The following is a 20,199-nucleotide window of genomic DNA, read 5'->3' on the forward strand; positions in this document are numbered from 1 at the left end:
GTATGTGATTGATATTTAGTTAGACAGTTAAAAAATGTTTTGCAAATACATATGTGGCCCTTATTACGAGTGTCGTTTTGCTGTTGATAGACGACTTTTGTTAAAAATCGATCATCGAAAATGAATTTTGGGTGTGGTGAAATTCTGTTGTGAACGAAATTTTTCGTTCTATCGGTCGCTCTTTTTCGTTTCGAGATACACAATACCAAAACAGATATTTTACCGATTCGATCGACTTTTTTCGCATCGAAAGTTGAACGACACTCGCAATAAGGGCCTGTGTTTAGATATAATGGATATTGGTTTTTCGATTTACCCACTTTTTACTCGAAAAAAACTAATCCAATTTATGTGTTAACCTCACTTAATTTGTTACGTACCTTCAATTTATGTATTGTTCACACACAAATTTATTTATCTAAACAAAAATATCTTAGACTAAAACAAATTTCGATTAAATTTAATCCTTCGAAAAAAAAGGTAAACTCTTATTTATCTGCTGTAGGTATATTGTCTACCCCCAACCCATCATATCTAAATACACCAAGAATAGGTATCATCGCTGAATGTATTTACTAAAGACACTCAATTTCATTGTTGTACCAATTCCATTAGATTAACTTTCGTTTACAAACCTCATAAAATTATAGCAGGCTTAGCAATTTTTTTTTTTATTTTCATTTGCTCTTTTTTTTTATAGAAGTTCTGTTTATTCATGCTGATATATCGGAACCGTAGTATCATACAAAAAGCAAAGAAAAAAAAATAACAACAACTAGAAGAACCAAAATAAAACTAACCCAAATGGAAATCAAATTATGGAAACAGATCACGAAAATCCCTAAAGGTTATACCTTAAGATAACCTGGGTAAAGATTTTGGGTAGGGATTTTTTTTTTACAAAATAAAAAAAAAAAAATAATAATGCAGAGTATACTCAAGTGCAAATAAAATACTCCAACTTTATTAGATGAAAAAGTTATTGTCTGACCAAAGTTGTGATAAACAGGGTGGCGGGATTATTTTGCACCCGAATGCTTTTCATAGCCTGTGTGCTTTAACAATTTAGTTTCAGGTTTATTTGAAATTTTTTTTTTCTACATTTTTCCCTATCTGACATTTGCCATTTTTTGCGAGAGAGTGTATACCTACCATGTAAGGAGAGCCTAGTGAATGGTGCATTTTTCACAGTTTGTGAAAAATGGTTTTGAATGCCCAGAAGGGAAAAAAGTAAAGCAAAGCAAATGTAGCTAATGTTTTTTTGTACTCCCTCTGGGGTGGGGTATAGCACTATGCTTTTCAAAAAAAATAAAAAAAGGATCCCTTTGACTTGATGATTACATCTACAGTTTATTATGTCCGCATTGAGTGAATTTTCATTTATTTTTTTTGTTTCCATCCGTATATACCTAACTTAAAAGGTTTATTGTGGACAGAAAATTTTTAAATTTTATAAAGAAAAATATAGGAATTTTAAAGGTTTTGGGTGTGATTATGAAATGGATAGAAATTTATTAATTTTCCTTGCTTCATTAAAAAAAAAATTTTTTTTTGCTAATATGTATCGAGATGAACAAAAAGATTATTTTTGTAGTAATATACTCATAAGTTTTCAATTAATTGAATAAAAATAGAAATAACAAATATTTTAATTTGCATTTTTTTTTAATCAACCCAATTTTAGATGGAAGTGAAATTTCATGCGATTCAGTTTATTTAACTTTTGGAAAAATTGATAAAATTGCTGCAAAAAATAGAAACATGTTTCGATAAAAAAAACCCACCAATAAATTTTCAGTTTTAATGATTTATAAAAATAATAAAAACGAGATAAAACTGTATATAGTTATGCATGCATTCATGCATATTAAACATCAAAAGCACACTCCAATTAAATTCAAATAAATGACAAATTGCTTCTCGCAAAAAATTGTAATTTATATGTGTGTGCACCGAAAAGGGTTGTCCCTTTTGTAATAAAAAAAAATAATTAAATCCACATCAGTGTCGCATGCAATTGCTCACAAAAAGTGTTAATTACAGAAAATCTGTTCTTCTGTTATGAAAAAAGTGATAAGTTGAGTTTTTTTTTTAAGAGTTTTAATATAAATTTTATAAAAAATAATATTTTTGAAACCAGTAGGTATACTAGTATGTTTTCAAAGATAAAATTTTTGTATATATGTAGTCCGTTTGTGATTTTTATTTTTTTTTTTTTGAATACTTTTAAAAATTAGAAGATTGAATTTGGACCTACAAAACTGAAATTAGAGAAAAAAAAAAAAAAACAAAATCCGAACACCAAAAAGCTTTAACTTTGTTGTCGTATCAGGGTGCTTTAAAAATCAATTTGAAGCCTTAAATCTCTTATATTTTTCGAATTATGTTTGGGTCATTTTTGATCTATTGGTCCTTTTATTGATTTTTCACATAAATTTAAAAAAAACATAGGTAGGTGGTTTTTTCAAAAATCAAACGCTAAATAAAAAAAAATCGTAAAAACTACTTCTTCTGTTAAAAATGTGATTCCTAATTTTACAATCTTACAATTAGTTTTAATTTTAAAATTAGTATGATAAACTGCAACATAAATTGAAGTCCGATACAAATTTGAAAATTTAATATAAGTATAATTTTAAATGATTCACTTTTTTTTAAGAAAATCTTTTAATATTAAGACTCTTAACGAAATGAAATAAAGTTCACTTTGAATTTAAGCGGATTCCATTTATTTTAAAAAGAATTCTAATTGTTTTAAGAAGATGTGATTTTCTTATTTGAAGGTCCCGTTTTTTTTTCTCCGTGTGCAATCGCAATATTTTTCACAAATTTTATGTTAAACTTTGTCACCAAGTTTGTGGTCCATCAGTAGCAGAGTAAAAGCTAGAACTTCAATAAATTTTCAAAGAAAATATTTTTAAAAAAATGTTGAACAAAATTTTCCATGACTTTACGGCGAAGGTTCATATTATGTTCGAAAAAAAACAAAATCCCAGAATTGATTTTTGAGTCTCTGAGGGTTCGGTAGAATAAATTGTTTCGATAGGGTAAGCGACCTCGTGATTATAACTAAAGTCGCTGTACATTAAAAAAAATAAGTTTATGACTGTTGCCTCTAGATGGGGCCATAGTCGATTTATTGTGATATAATATAGGTAGCCTATATCCAGTGGATGAGCAAAACGCTTCCAACGATACCTTATTTGTCAAATTACAATAAGTAGTTTAGAAACTTTGATGGAACAGATGAAAATACATATATGTAGGTACGTAATAAATACATACCGCTCAGCCACAAAACCCACCTTTTCGCTTTGCTGTTGTAGACGTACGAAAAAGAGATAAATCCCTAGAATTCATGTATCGATCTATCTGCAGTATATGCTGATGCTGATATTGACAACATACACCGAAAAAAAACCAATATCAATTTAACATTTTAAATTTTAATATTAATTAACATTTTTTTAAATATCAGCCAAAAATGCTCTCTAAAATGTGTTTTATGATATTTAAAATGTTAAAACAATATTTTTATTATCAGGATGATATTTAAATTTCACATTTTGGAAATTTTTTTTGATATTTTTTATGATTTTTACTTTCGATATAGGTACTATAGGATTCGTAAAAAAAATAAGAGCCAACTTTTGAAATAAAAAAAAATATTTTTTAGAACGGTTTTTTTTCGTTTCTGAATATCTCGTACAACATTAACCCGATTTAAATGAAAATTTTTATACAAAAGTGTTTAAGTAAAGGTAATATTAAAATTTTAGAAAATTTTCAAAAAACGCATTTTTGGATTTTTAAAAAATATTTCAAAATTTTATTTTGAAAAATCAATTTTTTGAAAATGGAAAATTTTGAAATTTAGTTTTTATGTGTAAATTAATTATTTCTTCAAAATGGCATACCAACTTTTATTTTGAAAAATGTTAAAAAAATTTTTGTATATAAAAAATTATTTTTTTAAAAAACTGCTTCAACGATTTTTGAAATTTTTCTTTTATACAAGTAATAAAATGGCATACTTAGTTTTTTGTAAGAGATCATTTAAATCGGTATTTAATTATTTATTTTTTTTTGTGCACCACTTATGAAATTCCGTGCAAATATCAAATTTTAAATTTTCCCTTATTTTGTTCAATGAAAAGCTTTAACATTAGAGTAACTTTTACCATAAGAGCAAGTACGTGCGACTCCAGTCGTGCAATTTTTTTCATATCAATTTCTCATTCCAAATTGTTGAAAAATATTAAATAAAAAATTCTTAATGTATACTAATTTAAAGGCGCTTTGTGTTTTTTCGAAGTAAAATGTATGATTTACTGAGAAAATTAGATCGGCAATAAGATTTTACTTCACATAGTTTGGGAGAAAATAACAAACCAATTATATCACCTATGATAGAAAAAATAATATCACCACTATTTTGTAAAGAATATTCACTTTCAGTAATGTTTTGAAAAAAGAAAAAAAAATACTTAAAATAATAAAAATAATAAAAAATAAAAAGAAAAAAATAGGTTTCATTATAATAAACTAAAACGTAAAATCTAGTCAACATTGATATTTTAAATGTCAAAGTGAAATTTTCACTATCGACTTAAACTTAAAAAAATGTCAAAATGATATTTTAATTGTCAAAGTGAAATTTTCATTATCCACCTATAAAATTAAAAAATGTCAAAATGATATGATAAAATATCAAAATTGTTGGATGACTTTTGTCACTCAAAAATGTTAATTTGATAGCTGTTACTATCAAATTTTTTTTTTCGGTGTAGGCCAATCTCTAGTGACAGAACATAAATTTCGAAGTTACGCGACTTAAATCGTTGCTTTCAGAGCTTTTCTTTAGATATGCTCAGCCTCAAAGCAGGTATATTTGTTAACAGTTCATTTGAATTGTAATCGTTTGTCTATCTTATTTTTACGAAATAATCAAAAATACAAATTTTCGAAATTCCGAACAAAAGTTACACATACACCACAGTGTACATATGGACTTAAAAGTTCAAAGTCCCCTTAAATCCTCAAATTTACCTACTGTTTTTTTTTTCAAAAATTCAAACTTCTGTCATATTGTTTGTTATTCAATAGCAAAAAACGTAGTTTGAGAAATCTTTTCATCAAAACTAGGAAGTGGGCTTGAAAATCCTCTTTTTTTTAAATTTCGATACGACCATTTTTAAGGAATGTCATTGTTGTTTAAAATCATCAAAAAGTTTGGAATTTTATTTATTCTTTAATTTTTTCCCCTAGTTTAGTAATGGAAGTGCTAAGTTTTTGGAAACATTTCTTTTTGGAATTTTATGGTACTTTGACTTTATACATATATGAAACATATAGATTAAAGACGAATCAATTGACAGACAAACTAATAGTAAAGAGAAGCATATGCATAAGCGACATACAATTGAACAGATATGTAAATAGTTCTTCATATCAAACATCAAGTCGATTGAAATAAAATCAATTGTTGAAAAATATCGACAAATAAACTTTTGTAACGATGTCATACTTCGTCCTTACATAATACAAACAATTCTTTTTCCACCTTTTTATTGTTCTGTTAAAAAATCACGAACAAAAATAAAATTCTTTTGCTTTGTGCAATGGGCAGCATGAAGCATATGTGTACCTCTCTATGAATTGTGTGTATCGAAGTTTGGCTTACAATCAATAAAAATAAATTGACCCCAATTTATTGAGACCAAATATTTCAGTATTATTTTTTTTTTCACTTTTTTTTTCTCTTTGTTGTTGTTATTAGTTTTTTATTGTATTTTATTTTTACTGTTTGTTCCTGTTAATATATAAATAAGGGCATTACAAAAATACATCCAAACAATGCAGTTTTTCTGCAATATCTCTCTATATCATGTACAGACACTGTTATCGGCGGAAAGTGTCTATAGCAACTCTTGTACATATTGACTCTTGTGCAAATTTATCTGGCTTTCATTTCAGTCGTTGCACCCAATTTTTCTGCCTTGGATTTTTTTATCATTTGACGACCACGAAGCGGCAATGGGGCTTATTTTATATATCTTGTTGACTCTTCGCTGGGCTATTTTTAAATTAAGATAAAAAAAAAAGTTACAGTATGGATTAAAATTTTGTCAACAATAAGAAATTATTAATCATTCTTGGGTTTTTATTGGAATGTTTGAGGAGTGGAAAAGAACGATTTAAGGGTTGTCAATATTTTTAGAGTGATAGTGTGAAACCTCTAATTAATCATTAAACAAATATTTTTGGTCACTCACAGATTTTTGACCTTTTCTGTTAAACTTTGAGAGATAACTTCGACAAATATTGATCACGCAGTTGTTATACCAAGAAGATTCAGAGCTTTGAAATGAGACAAAGAAGAAAAAAAGTTCAACACACCAAACAAACAAAAAAATGAGTAATTGATTCAATGAATGGGTGATGTCTTTTCTTAATACCCGAAGCCACCACCTCCATACGTTATCTTTCATTCTTGATTGTAAGAACTTGGAATTAATTTCCATGCTTTAATTAATACGAGCAGTAATTTATATAGAAAGACAAAAGGTTATCAACATTCTATATATAAATGGATAATTAAATGATTGAGATGTGTAAGTTATTTTTTTTATATATGACCACACAATAATAGTGAGAGATATGCTTTATAGAAGGTATTAAAGGGGCAAGGGCAAATAATAATATAGTTGAGTTCATTATCAGCGGATTAAGAGGACAAACCTATATGATGGTGTAAAGTGGCCTAATTAACTTATGTAATCGTGATTTCTCACTTGAATAACATTATGTTTGATTGAAATAATCTTTTATTTACATTATTTGTTTACTCGTGTTCACGAGTTGTGTTTATAATCAATATTTTCGAAATCGAAACAAAGCAAAATGTGGGTAATATTTAATTTTCCACATTAATTACATGTTTTTTTTTTCTGTTGTTGTGTAAACCAAAATTAAATTTTTGTGGTGGTTTGTTTTGATTGTTTAAGAAAAGGGGAAAACTAATTGCGTGTCATTAGTTTTGAATATATAAACAAAGAACGACAAGCATGAAATTAAAGAAACTTGACAAAATTAAAAATTAAAGTCTTGAAACACCATATTTTAAGATAATTCAATAATTAATATGCGTATGAGTGGGTTTCTAGAATTTAATTATATTACCTACATGTAAAATAATACAAAAAATCAATAAATAAAAAAAGGAAGTTGTAACCCTCATGAAACTTGACAAAAAGTTTGCTTTTGGAAAGAGTCTATACAAAACTTTGGGTGAAAGTGTATTTTTTTTAAGACACAGTAAAATCTGTAACTGATCCCGAATAGACAACGATTAATGAAAGAACTTAAGTAGTAAAGGTTGAATTTGGCCATCGAACAAATAAAATGAATCGGTCTTTTGGGACAATTTACAGATTTTATACTGCATCTTCGAAATAAACACTCTTTCACCCAACATTTTTGTATGCTAATTCTTTAATCTTGTTTTCTATTCCAAATGCAACGTTTTAACCATTTCATTTTTGTTTTCACTAAAAAAAAAAACACCCTTTTAACCATAAAATAATATTTTTCATTGGTTTACATTTTTACTTGAGATATAGGTACTATGTAAGTTCTGCATTCGTACAAAAAAAAAAGTTGAGATAACATTTTTCCATGACATTACGATGATAGAGAATGCCAAAAAAGTGGGTCCCGGAAGTCCGTCTGTCCGTCTGTCTGTCAGTCTGTCAGTATGTCTGTCTGTCTGTCTGTCTGTCTGTATAAGGAACTAGAGCCTAAACGGATGGACCGATTGACTCCAAACTTGCTATGTAGCAGTTTTTGGAGACTCTGCAGAGGGGTTTTTGAAATTAATTTTTTTGGACCAAAAATAACGGTACCTGTCATACAAAAATTTCTTAAAACTTTTATTTCACGAAAACGGCTCCAACGATTTTGTTAAAAAAATTCAAATGTTAGTTTTTAAACAAGGTCTATCTTTTGAAGAAAAATTTTTTTTTTTTGAAAATCGTTATTAACGGTACCTGCCATAGGACCACTTTTTTCAAATCGGATTTTCTGCAAAACTGCTTATTGTATTTCAACGAAATTTTTTAAACAAAAGCATTTATATACTTTAAACATAAGCCAAAAATAAAATTTTGAAAAAAATAATTTTTGGATTTTTAAAAAAATATTGAAATTTTTTTTTGATAAATCAAATTTTCGAAAACGGGACATTGAATTTTTTTAAAATTTTGTTTTTAGATTTTGATTAGTGATTTCTACAAAATGGCATACCAATTTTATTTTAAAACTTTTTTTTTCAAAAAATTGTTTATAAAAAATTAGTTTTTTAAAAAACGGCTCTAACGATTTTGAAATTTTTTTTTCTAAAAATGCACCTTGATATATCAAGTAAAACTTCGTACTTGTTTTGTGGGGCGATTTGATTTCAGATATTGTTTTATTTTTTTGAAAAATGAATTTTATTTTTTTTAATTTGTTTTTTTTTTTTTTTTTTTTGTTTTTATATACCTACATTTCCCAAGTTTCTATATGAAAAGTCTTAAAAATTTAAGCAACTTGAACTCTAAGAGCAAGTTCGTGCAACCCATTCGTGCATTTTATTTTCATAGTATTTGTGGTACTAATTCTGAATTTCATCATTAAAAAAAAAACACCCTTTCACTAAAGATAATTTTTCAGACTCTTAAAGAAAAGTTTTCACCAAGTTTAAGAAAATAACAACATTTAAGTCAAAAAATATTTTTAAGAACATTATCGTTTCATTGTCCCTGTTGAAATAAAAAATTAAGCACAACTTTCCTTAGAGCAGTCGTATTGACTTTATTTTTATGTCATTAGATTCAGCATCAAAAAATAGACTTAAACATTGTGTCATATAAAACAAATTTCTGGCAACCCTTTCGACCATACCATAGTAAATATCAGTTATGGGATGCTCCCCATCCAGGTTTTCTATTTTGTGTTTATGTTTAAATATAATTTGCCTTCTCGACTTTTGGTTGTCTTTGTCTTTCGTAGATGCTGATTTTCAGTGTTGTGTAACTTAGAATTAAATTATCATATCTCTAAAGTCTAGAGGATACGATATTCAATTTAACTTTATATCGAATACCATATAACCAGCGGACAACTAAAAGGCTTTTAACGATACCATATTTAATAAGCTACGATAAGTTGCTTAGAAGTTATGATGACGTATCGTTCAAATACATAACATTCTTCTTATACCTGTAACCACAGAAAAATATATAATAACATTTCTAAAAGAAATCTTTTAAGACTTTGCAAGATTAATTTTAGAAAAAAAAAAACCTTCCAGGCACTTTCTTTTTCATAAACCAGTTCTAGTTCACAGAAAATACTTCCTTAAACTACTCATTAAACAAACACCATCACCGAAACACCTGCTAACAGACGAAAAATGATTTTAATTTTAGAGCTTAAAAGTGTTGTCTTCAATTAATTTTGAATAATCAAAAAATTATTTATAAAAACTTCTCTCTCCCAATTATGTTGTCTTCCCTTTTTCCAGAAAATGATTTCCACCTCCAAAAAAAGATAAACAACACCCCCATCTGCTGAAATGTCAACAACACCATGCCACTTCGCCTGGTGTGCACTTTGGCCTTTTTCCTCCACTCAATTTTTTGATGCTATTATTGGCAATGGTATCTCATCTAAGCCAAATGAAGTAGAACAAATTTTTGGTAGATTTCCAAACACTTTCCAGGTGTTTATGCAAATTAGAAAAATTTTTTGTTGGGCGAAGAAGGAAGTGGGAGAAAATGTTGAAGAAGTTCTAAAAATGGAAATGTCAGTTAGATTTTAAAATGATTTTTTTGCATTAAATTTAAACCGAAATATTCAACGAGTATAACTACAAACACCAACGCAACTCCAAAAAAACTCAACTAAAAAAAAAAAAAGAAAAATTCCACTTGAATAAAATGAATGTTGATGAAGAAAAGATTCGACAAGATTTTCTGCTGACTTAGAGAACTTACTTAAAGAGGATTTTTCACTTGCTTATAATAAGGGTTGAATTTTATCCTTATGGACATGAAGAAGAAGATGATGGTTTTTATTCGTTTCGTTTTTCGTTTTATTTTTTCTGGTGATTTGGGTCAGAAAATATTTTCTCGACAGGATTACTTTGGGCATTTCGTTTATCATTTGATGGATTATAAGATAGAAAAAAAAAAAAATACCACCGCACTGAGAAAAACACGATAACAACTTAAAAGGGTATTTTTTGGATTAAGTTTTCTTTTTGGTCATGTTGAGAAGAGGCGTTAAGACTGTTTTAAAAACAAAATTAAATAATCTAATGTAACGTTTAAAAAATTGTATATTTTGGTATCTGTAATTTTTTAAGTCTTTCCAAGAAATAGGATTAACCTACACAAAAAGTGTCAACGTTGATTATAATGTAAAGACATTTTTTTTTTGTTATTTAAAAATTACGTTGTTTGTAGAAAGTAATTTGTAAAATAATGCTTACGCATTTATTCTTTGATTTTAAATGAAAAGGAAAAGTTTTAGGGTTGTTTTTGCAGGTATAAAGCGGTTTTGTTAGGAGGGTTAAAACTTATTTAATTTTTCAAATTATTGCCCAACTTTTGATTGGAAATTTTGATTATAAGATTTTTTTATTGTGTTGCATCTCTACATTTTCGTCCCTTTTCGACATCAAGGAGTTGGTTGATTTTTCAATGTTTTTATTTTTACTCTGAAAACCTCAACCTTGTGAATAAGAAATATATGTAAAATGAAAATAAACAAGGAATACAAAAAAAAATAAAATCATAAAAATAAAAATAAAACAAAATAAAATAAAATAAAATAAAATAAAATAAAATAAAATAAAAAAAAAATAAAAAAAAAAAAAATAAAAAAAAATAAAATAAAAGAAAAAAAAATAAAAAAAAAAAAAAAAAAAAAAAAAAATAAAAAAAAAATAAGATAAAATAAAATAAAATAAAAAAAACAAAATAAAATAAAATAAAATAAAATAAAATAAAATAAAATAAAATAAAATAAAATAAAATAAAATAAAATAAAATAAAATAAAATAAAATAAAATAAAATAAAATAAAATAAAATAAAATAAAATAAAATAAAATAAAATAAAATATAATAAAATAATATAAAATAAAATAAAATATGCTTTTATCGCAAATTATTTAAAAATTCATTAACTAATATTGAATGAAAATATATCATATTAAATTATTTTTCTTTCTTCGTTTTTTTTTTTAGGTAAGAACGCATTCTTCTTATGAAAATATATTAAAATATCCATATTCTACATCAATCATTATTATTTTGTATCACGTTCAAAAAAGTATTGAATCATGGTAAGTGAATTTTATACTTTTTTTTATCTCACATAAATAAGAAATGAAAATATTCTTCAATACAATGATCTCAATATTATTGAATAAGTAAAATACATCACATGTCAAAGTTTTCATTCAAATGTAGATTTTACCTGGAAACAGTTTTATTCATACGAGAATGTATTCAATTTTGAATTTATTTTCACAAGAAGAAAAAATAAAAAAGAAAGAAACAGGAAATACACTTTTTCAAGGATTATAATATGAAAACGTAGGTATGTTATATCACATCATTCATTTTTCTTTTGTCATTCGAACAAAGATATAAAAAAAAAAAAAAAACCATTCCTAGATGTAAACAAACCTGCATAGGTACGTGCTTCTAGATAACGACTTTAACTACTTTAAAGAAAATATTTAGAACATTTTCTAACGAGTGAGAAGTTCATTATTAAATACATTTTTTTTTTTCTTCATAATGTCATAAAAGTCATACACTTTTGGATTTTTATTTTTGTATCCCTAAATATTTATCTTAGAAACTTATTGAGCACTTTCTTAGCAAGGAAAGAAAGAAAAAATTAAGCTTCTTGAGTCCGAATCCCATGCAATTTCGTGATTTTATTTAAAAACTGCAATTTTTATCGTCAAATTTGTTCTAAATAAACGTAAGAAATAATAATTTTTTGATAAATAGGTAAAGGTTACAAAGTCATTTCTAACCATGATAAGAATATCAGTAAAAAAAAAACCTTCAAAATAGAAATAGGTATCATAACCCATTTGGCCTACTTCATGTCAATTCTTACAATATTTATCTTGGTTTATGGCAGTTTCACCAATCTGTTAAAAAAAATTAGGTACCACAATTCATTGTCATAAATCAAAATTCTAAACTATACTTCTTTTTCCCTAATTATATCCGCATAATATCGAAATTCTTTTTCTATATCTTCCCTATAACAAGTCTTATCACATTTATCATGACAGCAAAATATTTTTATCCAAGTTCTTTTCTTTCCTCATAAATTCTTCAAACATCCGATTCATCAAATTGTCAATATACAAAAAAAAAAAAATACATATTTTAGTTCAGGGCGCATAATAAGACCATAAATCTTCAAATTAATGAAATGGAATTCATGCCAATTTGCCTTATATTTATTTCGTTTTTGGCTTTGTTACCCGCATTTGGATTACATTTTTTTTTTGTTTTTGTATTTTTTGTCGGTCTATGTTGCCATATTTGTTTATCATAAGAGAATTTTTTTCGTATTTAATAAATATTTCCATAAATGCAAAAATATACACATATACAAAAAAAAACCACTTGATATAATGCCGGCGCCATTCTATCATCAGAGGAGAGAATCCGTAACAAATTCCGTAGTCTTCTATATACCAGCAAGTCACGCATTTGGAAAACGCACTTCAGAAATAGCAAAACAACATCAGAGAGTCTTAACGCCGTCGTCCGTCGTCGTCATCATCGCCGCATTGCGTCTATACCCTCTCTTCATTATTCTATCGTTTTTATACAAACCTCAAGCATCTACACACTCTATTTGAGCTTATAACATTACCATAAGAAATCCATTGAGTTCCAAAGCAAAGCAAATTCCTCCCCTCCAAACCCCTCCTCATTCCTAACCACAACATGGCTTCATTGCTATCGAAGTAGCATAGTCTTCGTCATCATCATCATCGCCGCCATCGTCAATCCTTTTTTGAAACACACAACAAACTATTCCGTCGAGTATCTGGTGGATATCAGATACAAAAACAAAAAAAAAAAAAACACTACAAGGAATGCAATTTAACCGAAAAGGTCATTAACATTACGCTGAATACTTTCCTGGATGGTGCGATGAAGAGAGCACCCCTTCACCATATTCTAGGAACACCATTTACAACTTTAGAAAGAGACTGACTCCTCTCCTCTATAGTTGGAAACAGACGCGGGCAATTGGACACTAATTCTATTTCTTGAACGCTCTGCTGCTCCAAAGACCAACAAATCTGTGTTTGGTGTTTGTGCCGAGGCTATAAATGGCAGGTTGTTCTGTCTGAAAAATATATATATGTATGGAGAGCAGCAACAGAATCTGGGCGCAAGAAATCGTGCGGAAAAACATTCATAGAGGGGGCTGGTGATAGCCATAGACAAATAAGGGGCTGGTGATGGTTAAATGGTGGTAGCAGAGCAGCGGCAGAGAAGGCACTGCCTGCAGCGAAAAACACACTTCAATCGGATAGTGAAATAGTTAGGTGGAATTTTAATTTTTTTTTTTCTTTAATAGAGGGTCGAACAGTGGGGCATTTTTTGTAGAAGCGTGTTTTTAAATGAAGATTTATCGGTCCCCCAGTTACGCACACAAGTCACAACTTCCAGTCTTGTGTGACCTTAAAAACTCAGGAGTATTATTAACTGCTGGTAAAGTAACATTTTTTTAAGTTATTAGTTTAAATTCAAGTTATTAAAGTTTAAATTGTGGTAGCCAGTCAGCTATGACTTGGCAACTTTAGGTGCCACTAAGATGTTACCCGTGCTTTAGACCAAAGAATAAGTAGTTTTCCAGCACTTCTTCACTGACTTCTTTGTATCCTATCATAAAGTGAATCCCAAAAAAGTTATTTCGATGGTTTGATGTTTGATTTTTCTCCCTTTACTGATAGATAAGAATAAATCATGTTGATGATAAGACATACTCTGCTAGAATATAAGCTCATACCAAGTAGACTATAGACACAAGAAGGAATAATGATCAAAACAGAAATTAAAAATCTATTGAAAACATTTTAAAAGTGTTCTTTCCACAACTTCTATAGGGCTTCTATAAAGCTTTCGAACTATTTTCTTCTCTTTTCTTTCCATCTGAAAAGTCAAAGTACCTTTCCTCCTTTTTGTTCGGTATACCCGACACATTGCTGAAGATGTAGGCTACATAGGAAAAAGATATACAAAAACAATTTTCTATAAAACTGCACAGTGCTATCTCAATCAATGTACCAAGCTTTTGGTGCGTTGTACTAAGACGACCTAAGCGATCACTCTAATATAAGAACTAAAATCTTAATGATTTTTCTAACAAAACTCAATTGGTCAATGGTTTTTAAAATGAACGAACTGGCTTCATGTCCTAGGACGTTGAATGGAAAATGAATCATATGCTAAAGTCTGTCAAGTAGACGGCAGCGTGGCAGGTACTTACGTGGACGACTTTTTTGACGTGATAACGTCTTATAAATCGATGAATCATGGCAGCCACCACAAAAAAGTGACGCCATATTCTAGCGCTACACTCTCGCACTTTCGCAGTGCGGCAAAAAATTTAAATTCAAAATTAAAAATAAACTATTAGAGATACAAAAATCTCCTAAAGCTTATTTGAAAGATAATATAGATAATAAAGCCTAATCCAAATGAAGGATTTTTAAAAATTCCGTCATTTAATAGGGTAAACAGGGGTAAAACGGAAAGATGAAATTTGGGGAAATTTTTTTTTACAATTCTAAAGGTGCCAGGTGAAAGATGAAGGAAAAAAAATTAGGTGTCTCATACGGATTTTTTTCGAACACTCTGCGTTTCGAAATATGAATTTTTGAAAAATACCTACTTTTTTAGGGGTATTTTTGGGTAGTTTTTGACTATTAGCTTTTTTTTGGAGCGTTCAAAAAATCTCAAGTTATATGAGACATGTAGGGCTGATAAATGCGCATACATGTGTAAAAATTGGAATCGTTAAAAGAGTTTTGACTGAATACGGAAAAAAATAAGTTTTTAAAAAGCAGGTTTTTTGGCCGTTTTTAACCGATTTTCATCGTTTTTTATTTTTACCTTTTTTTCTTTAATAGATAGAGGAATATTATATATGGAGTAATGATAGACCATGACTACGACTATATGTGTGCGAAATTTCAATCATTTTCGTGCACACAATTTTGAGATAACGGTAAAATAAAATTTTTGGAATTCAACAGGCTATAACTTTTTACCAAGAGCAGATACAAAATTGATTAAACATTTATGAGCTTTTTTTGCTTTTTTTGATGAAATTTCATCGAGTTTAAAAAATTCTACCTCTTTTTGTAGATGTCTCATAGACTTGATCTATATATATATTTTTAGCTAAGACAATAAGCTTTCAGATGGTGTAAAAATTTTTAAATTTTGTTAATAGCGCGAGAAGATAAATGTTTTAACATGTTTTCTTTGCTTTTTTTTTTTGATGAAAATGATTGTTTTAAATAAATTATTTTAATACTTTTTGCTCATTGTAAAAATTTAAAAATGGTTTTATTATTCAGAGGAAATATTTGGCTTTTTAATGGTATAATTTTTTTTGTGAGCTTTTAAAATAAAAAAAATTAATATAATGAGAAAGAAAAAAGGTATTTATTTTAGCTTTTTCTTGTAAATTATGATTGTTTGAAATAAATAAACCCTTCAAATGGCTCATTTTAAAAGCACACAACCTGTTTTCTTACGACGTTATCACGTAAAATCATCGTCGGTAAACCGGCTTTACAGACAACTTCTTTTTTACTAGGCAAGCTCAAACATTTTACATCCTTACAATAATAATACAAGTATTTAAGGTTTTATGGTACCGAAACAAAACTATACTTTTCCAAAGGTTTTCGGTGTGCTGAACTCGAATCCGAAGTCAGAAATATTCTACTACTAGAAAATGCAAAAAAAAAACACGTTTTTTAAAAATATTTTTGAGGTTATGCTCTAAATTGGGCAAATTTGTTTGAACATAAATCATAACGGTTTCTATAAGAACTGTTTTCCTTCTTTCAAGACCTGTTGAAATCTTTTCGATATCTTTTTTACTGTCCGGATTCGAGTTTAGAACACCGAAAACCTTTGGAAAAGTATAATTTAGTCTCGGCATTGAGGAAGAGTCAGATGTAGATACTAAAGTACATCTTCAGAAAGTATCTCAAGGCCTTAGGTCTAGTAACCTGAACTACAAAATGAACTTTTAAACATTCAAATGTGATTTTTGCTGAGTTATATTCGCAAAATACAATATCGAACACAATAATTGTTGTTAAAGTTACCAAAAATCTATTAAAAAAAAAAATAGTCAGAAAATCCCCAATTTTCGTTTGGGATAACTGATTTCAGACTGATATTTAAAAAAAAGATTAGCCCTGTTCCTTTGGAAGGTGGCAAAGTGCTAGTAAACTACTTTACTAGCGATTTTCAATGGAACGAACTTTCAACAAATTCAATACAAATCGTATCTACTCGGGATTAGAAGCATGAGTAGATGATAGTACTAGATTAAACATCTACTAAACAGGCCTAATATTATGATCCTGAAGTCAGTACAATTTACTACAATTTGAGCTCAAAGTCTTCTCTGTAATATTTTTCAAGATATCGTTTTTTAAATGCTTATAGCTTTTTGTATTACGATTTTTTTTTTTGTAGTTTTTGGGACTGTTGATCAGAAGGTTTACTTTATTCGAGAAATGACCATCTGAGGTATAAACGGTAGTACAATAAGTCTACTTCACTTCCGACGCATTGTTCTGAAAATATTTTTTAAAACAATTTGTAAATTGACAGAGATGCTAATGACTTTAATCCATTATCGTGGAGCTTGTGCTGCCAAAAACCTGAAAATGTCGTTTTTTTTGTCAATTTTTTAATTTTTGACAACTTTTTTGTCTCAAATAATTCCAAACTTCTTTTCACTGTGTTCAACAAGCTTCTCTACTAAATGGTTAAAAGTAAATACAATCAGGATGAAGGATAAATACCCTTTCTCCATACAAACATACACAAAAAGAAACAGAAATCCATGTTGAGGAATCATGCAGACGAGACGACTTTATCGGTGCAGCAATGGTAATGGTAATAGCGAAAAAGTATCTACGAATACCTAAAACAACAACAAAAACAACTGTAAGTACAAAATTCACAAAATGCATTCCTTTGTCCAGATTTAGTGTCTAGTCTCTATGCCTTTTGTTTTCTAATCCCTTCTTGCCAGTTTGAACATAGTTGTTTCTGTTCTGTTCTGTTTGTTTGTTTTTTTTTTTTTTTTTTTTTGAACCATAAGCTAGTCAGCTTTAAGGATAAGGAACAAGGGGGACTTCAGTATAGTTCTACTTGGTAAAGCGGAACGAAAACGATATTATGGGAGGATAGGAATCCTTTTTTTGTTTTAATAGTACGACACTAATACTTTCAAGAGTTTGTTTTTTTTTTTCTTTTGTTTTTTCGTTTGACTCGAGTCATTTGTATGTTTTGAAAAAGTATAGAGAAACTTTTTTTAAGCTTTAAGTTGACTGCTATATGTGACCAAGTCACTAGACTCAGCTTAATTTGTTCAATTTTTAAGGAAATTGGCGGTACTGTGGTGACATTTGGTGCAGATGTAATCACAAAGGACAAAGTTTTCAAGCTCAACACAAAAAAAAAATAGGAAAAAAAAAAGATATGACTAAGCACCAGGCTGGTTTTTGGTGATTTTCATATGGAATTTGTTTGCTTTGGTAAACAGTTTGATAGTTTTTGAGGACAAACACAAAAGAGAAGGAGATTGGTGGATGTTATTTTGACAAAAGAGAGCCATCAGTTGGTATTAGATTAAGCTTATTCAGATGGAAATTTTAGGGTCAGTTAATTGGTTAAGTTTGTAATTAGTTTTTTGTGGGGATCTTTTGTTTTTTTAATTGGTGAGAAAAAGAAATCTTTTTAATGTGGTTTTTTCCCGGGATACATGTTGTAGAAAGTCTTTGTACATATGAAACTTTAACAAAGGACAGTACACACTGATAATAGTGCTTCGAAGAAAAACTATCTTTATCAGTTTTTTTTGGTGCATTACACTATAGTAGCAGCCTTTACACTTTCTAAAATGACCAGGATTTAAACCTTATTAAAATTATCCTTTTTTCTTAAAACAATGCTTTTTGGCAAGCTCCATTTTAACTCCTCTTCTCAGAATTAGAGCTGAGGCTGCTATTTCGATAGCTGATTTCAATCAATCTGCTAATCACTGCTCACAGCTCAGTCCCCAGCTTTACCAAAATCCAAACTGTATTCTTTTGTTTCCTTGTACAATAATGAACATGACGCGCTCAAGTCAAGAGAGAAAACAGTAAAATAGTACTATGCTCTTAAAAAGAGGTTGTCTGTAAAGCCGGTTTACGGACGATGATTTTACGTGATAACGTCGTCAGAAAACAGGTTGTGTGGTTTTGTTTAAAATGAGTCAATTGACGAGTTTACTTTTTTCAAACAATCATAATTTACAAGAAAAAGCTAAAAAAAAAAAATACCTTTTTTATTTTCTCATTATATTATTTTTTTTATTTTCAAAGCTTACAAAAAATCATGCAATTTAAAAGCAAAGTATTTCTTCTTTTATTTTTAAAATTTTTATAATGCGCAAAGAGTATAAAAATAATTTATTGAAAACAATCATTTTCATCAAAAAAGCAAAGAAAACATGAATTTTTATCTTCTCACATCATTAATTCCATTTTTTTCCCTAACAACCTATAAAAAATTGTATACCATCTGAAAGCTTATTATATTTATATCGATCAGGTCTATGAGACATCTACAAAAAGAGCTAGAACTTTTTGAACTCGATAAAATTTCATTAAAAAAGCAAAAAAACATTTATTTTTATGTTCTCAGGCTATGGAATCAATTTTTTTGTTTGACAACCTATAAACAATTGTATACCATGTAAAGGCTTATTATTTCACCTTTCATATGACGTATCAATCTCATTTCAAAGATGCCTACAAGAGAAGTTAGAATTTTTTAAAGTCAACCCACACTGGTGGCTGCTCGGGAGGCAACAGATCTCCACTGGTGTTTTGAGGTTTTTCGCAAGTTTCTTGATTTAATATTGTATAATTTGTAGCTTGTAGTTAGTCTACCGTTATGTGTGATATACCAAATGAAAGGTAATTGTATCAGGATGCTCATAAAAGTTTAATAAAATCTCTATCTGCTCTAGGTCAAAAGTTATAACCTGTTGAATTCTAAAATTTTATTTTTTATTTTATTATTTTATTACCGTTATCTCAAAATTGTGTTTACGAAAATGATTAAAACTTCGCTCACATATAGTCGTAGTCATGGTCTATCATTACTCCTTATACTTTATTCCTGTATCTATAAAAAAAAAGATAAAAATAAAAAACGATGAAAATCGGTTAAAAACATGCAAAAACGTGTTTTTTAAAAACTTTTTTCTTCCGTTATTCAGTCAAAACTCACTAAACGATGGTCCAAGTTTTTGCACTTGTATGCATAAGTTTGAGAATTTTTGGACGCTCCAAAAATAAGCTAAAAATCAACAATTACCCAAAAATACCCCTAAAAAACAAGGCGTTTTTCAGAAATTCATATTTCGAAACGCAGAGTGTGGAAAAAAATCCGTATCAGATGCCTAATTTTTTTTCTCTCATCTTTCACCTGGCATCTTTAGAATTGTCAAAAAAAATTTTCCTTTACCCAAAATCATCATTTTGTCATAGCCCCAACACGTGTACAACGTTCAAACAAAACGTAATAGCTTTTAATCTCATCTATCATAAGCAAAAACAAATCAATTCTCTACGACTTCGCGTTTAGATTTCAGCCCAAATTTCATCTTTCCGGTTTACCCCTGTTTACCCTATTAAATGACGGAATTTTTAAAAATCCTTCATTTGGATTAAGCTTTAGGTTATTATCTTTCAAATAACCTATAAAAGATTTTTGTATCTCTAATAGTTTATTTTTAATTTTGAATTGATTTTTTTTGCCGCACTGCGAAAGTGCGAGAGTGTAACGTTAGAAAAT

The 20,199-nt window shown here is 28.5% G+C and overlaps 1 protein-coding gene across 5 annotated transcripts in view; it reads left to right on the forward strand.

The window, feature by feature from the left end:
- LOC129909904 (leucine-rich repeat-containing protein 24) overlaps positions 1-20,199 on the forward strand; it is a 310,525-nt gene that overhangs the window by 108,943 nt on the left and 181,383 nt on the right. For 2 of the 5 annotated variants that reach the window (XM_055987059.1, XM_055987061.1), the window contains exon 1: positions 11,306-11,390. The exons of the other annotated variants lie outside the window; for them this stretch is intronic. The gene's annotated coding sequence lies outside the window, so the exon portion shown is untranslated. Of the gene's footprint in view, positions 1-11,305; positions 11,391-20,199 lie in introns of those variants that run through there. 5 annotated transcript variants of the gene reach the window in all.

Source organism: Episyrphus balteatus, chromosome 2 (assembly GCF_945859705.1).
Source record: "Episyrphus balteatus chromosome 2, idEpiBalt1.1, whole genome shotgun sequence".
Classification (NCBI taxonomy): domain Eukaryota; kingdom Metazoa; phylum Arthropoda; class Insecta; order Diptera; family Syrphidae; genus Episyrphus; species Episyrphus balteatus.